A 7,932-nucleotide genomic window follows, 5' to 3' on the forward strand; every position below is an offset into this window, starting at 1 on the left:
TAACATCTTTTCTCCCTACTCCCACCCTATTAAAAACATGGAATTGTAGAGCCCAAAGAAATATTCATCAGGAATGGAAACCAACTAAATATGTAAGAGAATTAGAGAGTGAGCGAGGAAAACTAATCAATTAGGACCACAGACCCCAGAGCTCTGGAGAATTTGAAACTGATATAACAGTTGAAAAAAAGAGAAACTGATTTACAAGAGTAAATTTATAATAGTATTTGGCAACTATATAAGACTATCTATCTATATATTTATTTTAATATTTGATTGCATGTAAATATTTATGAACACAAATATTCAGGAAATAGTAATTTATTGAATTGTTTTTGATATAAAATAGTTAATAATATTAGAAATATATCTTACCCATGAGAATCCTGCTCTGATCTAAGATTGAAATTATTGATCCTTTTCTCTATATTTGGTACTTTATTCATTAGCTCAGTGTGAGATAGTCTCTCTTGCTTCAAACTAGACTTAAGTTATGAAAAAAACTTATAGGATATTGAGGCTTCTTTATTTTTAGCATCAGAAAAACATTGTATAGTTTCTTTACTGTTATGCTAGTTGTTTATAGTTTGTTACTTTTGATTTACCCCCAGCCCCAAATAGAATGTAAGTTCCATGAGAGAGAGATTTTACTTAGTTATTGTTCACGGGTCTAACCCGTGTTTTAAAGAATATCTGGCAAGAAGAAAAACCTCAGCGAATACTGATTAAATCAATTAATGAATCATGATAGGAATAAAGTGACAAAGGCTTTGTGTGACATCAAATCACTTATGCTGTCACACAAAGGGGAGTGAAAAGGTGACAGCTCACAAGGTCCAAATGCGTGCCCTGCAGATACTGGGGATGGCTTGACACTGGTCATTTGACAAGGACAGTTGTCTTTTGACTGTAGTACAGTGTTTCATGTAGGCTTACCTAGGAACCAAAGTGTTTTTGCCTTGAAAATCCTACTCATGACTCCTTTGGTGTTCGTCATCCATTTCAAAATCATGACACAAACCAGATAAAACGGGATGCGATGATTATCAGTTCCGCCAGCCACTCGGAGGATAATTCATGCCCTTTCTAGCTTCACTGAATTCTGATTGAATTTTCCAATGGGAAGTGAGAAAAGTTCTGTTTTCCAGCCTGGTGACCCCATACAAAGCAGCCTATTCCCTTCGTGAAACAACTTTCCTTTTCTTTCTGACTCTTCTGATTAGTTTGCTTATTTGAGTTTTATTGATCTTGAGGGCAAATTCTCCTCTGATTATCAATTCTATGAAATTTCAGTTGTATTTTTTGACTGACTTTCATTCATCTCTCCCTTCTAGAGACAACAACTTAACATTTCTCATTGTTTCCTCATTTAAAAGAAAACACAATATTGCAAAATAATAAAATGCTATAGCTATTCATATTGTCACCATCGCTTCACCATCATGGTTTTACCTATTACCTCCTACCTGGACACTTAATTTTTCATTGATCCAATCATAGGTACATACTGTATTTATTTCATTATGTTCTTATAACATCATATTATAAACACATTTCTATATACTTCCATGTATAAACTTTAGTAGTACCATGATATTTTACCATGTTAATATGACATGGAGTATAACACAAACTTTCTAATGCTGGACCCTCTGCTTTTTATCCAAACTTTCACCAGCATAGCATGCCTGATTTTTATTGAACGGCTACTGAACTCACAACTTACCTATTGCTGTATGATTTCTATATGACTTCATGTTATATCTTCGTAATTCTCAACTCCAGTAGACCCAATGTCTTCTTTAATAACAGAATATGGTAACACTTTCTTTACTGTATTCTGAAATAAAAATAGATAACATAACCGCATACACAAAAACCCCAGAGTTAGAGGGACACTGAGGCAATTCTCCCCCATGTGCCAGTCTGCCACGTGGTCAGCAGCATGCAAGCTTCTTTTGGTTGGTTTTCCTGGCATCTTCCAGGATCCCAGAAATAATCCCAGAGCTGAAGTATCCCATTCTGTAACTGTATTCAGAATCACCTCATGTCTCTCACAGCCAAAGAACTGATAAGGCAAGTTTCATGCCTGACTGTCTCACTCCTTAAGAAAGAAGAAAAAAAAAAGCTTTTTTTCCTAGAAAAACTTTGGTGAATTTGTAGTAGCTGGCTCAGTGTTTTGCCCAGTCATACTTAAATCGCTGTGGAGAACATGGCTTGGCTGTATTATCTCCGGTGCCACAAATGAAGTGGAAAGATAATGATAGCTGTCAAATAATGCCAGCCTCCTCTTTGGTTTGTATGGAAAGTCAGAGTCACAGTGTATTCCCTCTCTTTAGTTTTATTCATTATCGGTGGTGGTATTTATCTCTTATTTTGTGAGTAGCTACTCCGGATTTTTTCTTTTTCTTTTTTGTTTTTTTGGTCTGGAAAGAGAACCAGTTCTACCTACCGTGTACTATTACATTGATCTTACAGCAGCCTTCCTAGCTGATAAAGTCAAAGGCATGATGTCTTTATTATTTACATTCTTTTTATATTTTTATTTTTACTCTAAGCTCACAAACTTATAATAACAATGCAAGAAATGATTTTGAAAAACCATAACACGCCCTTACCAGAGATGCCTAAGGCCATCCCACTCGTCCTTAGTAAAAAACAATATATTTATGGAATATAAACATAAAACATGGAACATCCACAAAAACATAGAACATCAATTTTTAAAAGATGACATTTTTCACAATAATCACATGATGGTTGCTTTCTTGAAAATGGATGCAATTTGTAACAAATAAATCACAAATACACTATAAAAAAGATACAATTTTAAAATTCATCTTTGCTTATAGAGTATAGTTTATGTTTCATTGCCTAAATAACAATGGGGAATACTAGACAACAGACACCAGTGTAGAACACAGCTCGTATAAATTATGAAAAGACCTTGTAGACTTGAGGTATCTAAATTGGTATGGCTTCTTTAAGAAACTTCATTAGAGTTTTAATGGATTTTCTTTTTGCTCACTTCCTCTAATTTAAAGTGGACTGTTATGAGAACGGTGGCAAAGTCAAGTCTTTAAAATACCCAGAAAGTAGGCATCTGGATGGCTCAGACAGTTAAGTGTCTGCTCTGGACTTTGGCTCAGGTCATGATCTCACAGTTCATGAGTTAGAGCCCCACATCCAGTGGGAGCTTGCTTGGGATTCTCTCTCTCTCTCCTTCTCTCTCTGCCTCCCCTCTGCTTGTGTTCTCTGCCTCTCTGTCTCTGTTTCTCTCTCTCTGTCTCAAAATAAATAAACTTTAAATAAATAAATAAATAAATAAATAAACTTTAAATAAATAAATAAATAATCAAATCCCCAGAAAGTTTAAAATGTTACCTTAGTTTCTTTAACAGAAAGTGGAGTTCATTAAAATCATCCCAGTAGACTTTCCTTTAAAAATCCATCAAAGCATCCGAATAATTGAGAACATAAGTAGGTAGTTTCATTGTAAGTATATGCAGAGTACAACAAACTTCACCTTCTTTATTGCCTTTTTCTCTTCCCTCTTTCTCAACCATATAGACTCGTTTTATGGGAAAGGTTTGAGACAATCACGTTCTTTTTTCCTGGGTGATGGGCGGATGCTTGTTCAATGATTTTAAAGCCACATGCTGCAGGACAGTCTCACCTGGCATCTCTCTGCTCCTCCAACTGCCTTCTTGGGTCCCACTTCAGCCTGCAAATGCAAGGTCCTGCTCCAGAAATTGTCCACAGGGGGTCACAATCATAAGCTGTGACATATTAAGCATCATTTTTGATTGCTAAAAGGGCAGAAAAGTGAAAACAAACTCATTAAAATGTTTTAATTAATTGGATTTCTTCTCATCTAAGGAAAAAATATAACACATATTTATAAATATTCACATTAACCTAAGCCAATGGCTTCACACTGGATTACTAGTTACTATGGGTAAAATGAGAGAAACTGACAAGGCTGTTCCACACTTAACCTCTAACCAATTCAGTACAGCACAAATTGTGTTGATAATGGGAACATTTTTAGCAATTTATTTTAACAGAAGGAGAAATGTACATTTTCCCCTAAAGTAATTATAAGATTTATGAATAGGTTAAAGGGGAAAGGACAAAAAAATCATATTGCAGTTTTGTCTTGGCAAAATATTCCTAACAAAATTGTACTTCTAGAATCCATAAACAAAACTGCAGGGGCACCAAGCCATGTTCAGCATGAAGATAATGAAACTAATGAATTGTTCATGTAGCCATAGGTTCCTGTAAAACTTATTTAAAATGCTATTCCTTATATGCCATTGGTTAAGACCTTTTGTTGAGGGGTTGAAATTATCAAAGGCTTTCTGACATGTAGCCAAAGGGAAAGCAGATTTGTGTTTACTTCAAGCTGTATTGTGTTCAAGTATGTATGTGTGCCTCCCGTGTGATCATGAAGTTACTGCTGGCAGTCCCAAAGCAGGGAAGGCTTCTGGAAACATGCCAATGTCAGCTGTGCCCGCTTACCTGGGGACATGAGGGTGCAGAGACACAGGTCATTGTGCTATTGGAGCATGTCCTACGGCACCCAGCCCTGGAAATAGGCATGTGAGCCATGGAGAAGAAACCAGGTTGGAAATGAACGAGTCAGGATCACCACATTAAAGGTGGGGTTCTCTTCTCTTTCTCCACTGGAAAATACTAATATGAAATCATTGACATATTAAGAAAATGTAAAAAATATGCAATCAAAAGATTAAGAAAAAGATATAAAAGACTGAGTTAGGCAGTTAATAAGAATATTATATTTGTCTGGATTTTATGATATTTATGGTATGTGTCATCTTACTAAAATATCTGGTTTAATACAAGTTATACCTGAATAAAAATAATTATAATAATCTAGTTTGTAGTGATTTATTTCTTCACTATAAATAAGAATTCATTTTGTATCTGATGCTGTACTTGTGATTTTAGATTTTTTTTCTTTTAAAAAAATGTTTTTAATGTTTATTTATTTTTGAGAGACAGAGAGTGACACAGAGCATGAGTGGGGGAGACACAGAGAGATAGAGGGGTGACACAGAATCTGAAGCAAGCTCCAGGCTCTGAGCTGTCAGCACAGAGCCCAACCTGGGGCTCGAACTCACAGACTGCGAGAGATCATGACCTGAGCCGAAGTTGGATGCTTTACTGACTGAGCCACCCAGGTGACCCTAGATTCTTTTTCTTAAAGAAGTTTCCCCAGTGTGTATAATCTTCTATATCCACAAAACCTGGATCTATACCTTAATTCTTTGCATTAATTGTCTCTTTTGTGGCCCTATATTATCAGTTGATATTAGGTAGGATGTGTGAGGCAGAGAACCAATCTTGGGTTTTACAACCTACTGTTTCCTGATACCAAGTATTGCAATACTGGTATTGCAAGATATATCTTGGGCACATCAGCACCACCTTCCCACAGACATCCTGGTGTTGCTAAGGCATTTCATAGGCAAAGTTCTCTCTTTCCAGGTGGTAGATTCTTAACCTCTTCAGGATCTCTGGAGTAGTTAGAATTTTTTTGTGGGATTGTGATGCCTCCAGCTTTGGTTTTCACAATTCCTGACTTCAAGCTGTATTACAAAGCTGTAATCATCAAAACAGTATGGTACTGGCACAAAAACAGACACAGAGATCAATGGAATAGAACAGAGAACCCAGAAATGGACCCACAAACTATGGCTAACTAATCTTTGACAAAGCAGGAGAGAATTTCCAATGGGGAAAAAAAAAAGTCTCTTTAGCAAACTTGACAGTGACATGAAGAAGAATGAACCTGGACCACTTTCTTACACCATACACAAAAATAAACTCAAAATGGATGAAAGACCTAAATGTAAGGCAGGAAGCCATCAAAACCCTCAAGGAGAAAGCAGGCAAAAACCTCTTTGACCTTGGCCACAGCAACTTCTTACTTGACATGTCTCCAGAGGCAAGGGAAACAAAAGCAAAAATGAACTATCGGGACCTTATCAAGATAAAGAAACTTCTGCATAGTGAAGGAAGCAATCTGCAAAACTAAAAGGGAACTGATGGAATGGGAGGAGATATTTGCAAGTGAAATATCAGATAAAGAGTTACTATCCAGAATCTGTAAAGAACTTATCAAATTCAACACCCAAAAAGCAAATAATCCAGTGAAGAAATGGACAAAAGACATCCATAGACACTTTTCCAAAGAGGACATCCAGATAGCTAACAGACACATGAAAAAATGCTCAACATCACTCATCATAAGGGAAATATAAATCAAAACCACAATGAGATACCCCCTCATACCTGTGAAAATGGCTAAAATGAACAACTCAGGCAACAACAGATGTTGGTGAGGATGTGGAGAAAGAGGAAGGCTTTGCACTGCTGGTGGGAATGCAAACTGGAGCAGGCACTCTGGAAAACAGTATAGAAGTTCCTTAAAAAATTAAAAATAGAACTACCCTACAACCCAGCAATTGCACTTCTAGGTATTTATCCAAAGGACACAGGAGTGCTGTTTCGAAGGGGCACTTTCACCCTAATGTTTATAGCAGCGCTATCGACAATAGCCAAAGTATGGAAAGAGCCCAAATGCCCATCAACTGATGAATGGATAAAGAAGATATGGTGTATATATATATATATATATATATATATATATATGATGAAATATTACTTGGTGCTCAAAAAGAATGAAATCTTGCCATTTCCAATAACATGGAAGGAACTAGAGTGTATTATGTTAAGCAAAATTAGTCAGAGAAAGATAAATATCATATGACTTCACTCATATGTGGAATTTAAGATACAAAGCAGGTGAACATAAAGGAGAGGAAGCAAAATTAATATAAAAACAGAGAGGGAAACAAAGCATAAGAGATTCTTAAACACAGAGAGCAAACTGAGCGTTGCTGGAAGGGTTTTGGGTGGTAGGATGGGCTAAATGGGCAAGGGACATTAAGGAGGATATTTGTTGGGATGAGCACTGGGTATTATATGTAAGTGATGAATCACTAAATTCTATTCCTGGAAAAAAAAAAAAGAATTTGTTGTGGGAAAACAATACATTCTCAGTCAAGCATGAAAGAATGATACCTTGGGGATTTTCCATAAAGTATTGAATTACTAAAAACGATATACCTAATTTGCCACACGCTACTGTACTGTTTTCCTCTCTTTACATCAGCCTTTTGGGATAATGTTGACCTTTATTTAAAAGTGAGCAAAATTCTCACATAATTAACAGCACACTCTTCCTTAACTTGGAAAGCTCCCTGAACACTGAGGTCACAACACGAAAACCTGAACAGATTGTCTACCATTTTCTATATTCATTTCAAAATTTTAGCATATCAGGAGAATAAATCTAGAAGGTGGCCTCTGTTGAAACACTTAAGGAAAATGCACAGTGAACATATCTTTACATAGGGGTTATGCATATTTTCGTAGACACATCAGAGTAAATTAACATGAATTGATCTCAGAAGAGATAATTTCTGAAAGGTATTCTGAGACCTGAGAAGAGTTAGGTCATTTGAAATGGTTTATTATTTCCTCTTAGGAGAATCAAATACATTTATTAATAGCTGGTCTGAATTTTGGGGTGGCCAATTTCTTGCTTATAAACTAAGGGCAAACATTTGCTAAAATCAAGTTTGTTAGAGTTTATTTTGACTCTCATATAATAGAAGGAGTATCTTTATTTGACCTTCCTTTTTAAAAAAATAATAGCAGTCACCAATTAGTGAGAAAGAATAGCTTATGCCTCCATCACCACACCATCCTGAGTATTGAAATATTGAATGTAGACAGCATCTGATTGTGTCAGAGTTCTTATGCATGGTTGTCTTTCCAGTTGATGGAAGGTTTCATTCCCTAATAAGCTGTCTCTACCATTAATCTGGTTTTCTGAAA

The 7,932-nt window shown here is 36.0% G+C and overlaps 1 long non-coding RNA gene across 1 annotated transcript; it reads right to left on the minus strand.

Annotated features, from left to right (window-relative positions):
• Positions 1 to 1,732: 1,732 nt before the first annotated feature.
• On the minus strand, positions 1,733 to 4,691 carry LOC131492823 (uncharacterized). Its single transcript, XR_009252308.1, has 3 exons — positions 4,525 to 4,691; positions 3,677 to 3,809; positions 1,733 to 1,840 (listed from the first exon to the last, which is right to left on the minus strand). It is a non-coding gene; the product is annotated as an uncharacterized LOC131492823 (long non-coding RNA).
• Between the last annotated feature and the right edge of the window lie 3,241 nt (positions 4,692 to 7,932).

The sequence above is a fragment of the Neofelis nebulosa genome, chromosome 2 (genome assembly GCF_028018385.1).
Source record: "Neofelis nebulosa isolate mNeoNeb1 chromosome 2, mNeoNeb1.pri, whole genome shotgun sequence".
NCBI classification, from domain to species: domain Eukaryota; kingdom Metazoa; phylum Chordata; class Mammalia; order Carnivora; family Felidae; genus Neofelis; species Neofelis nebulosa.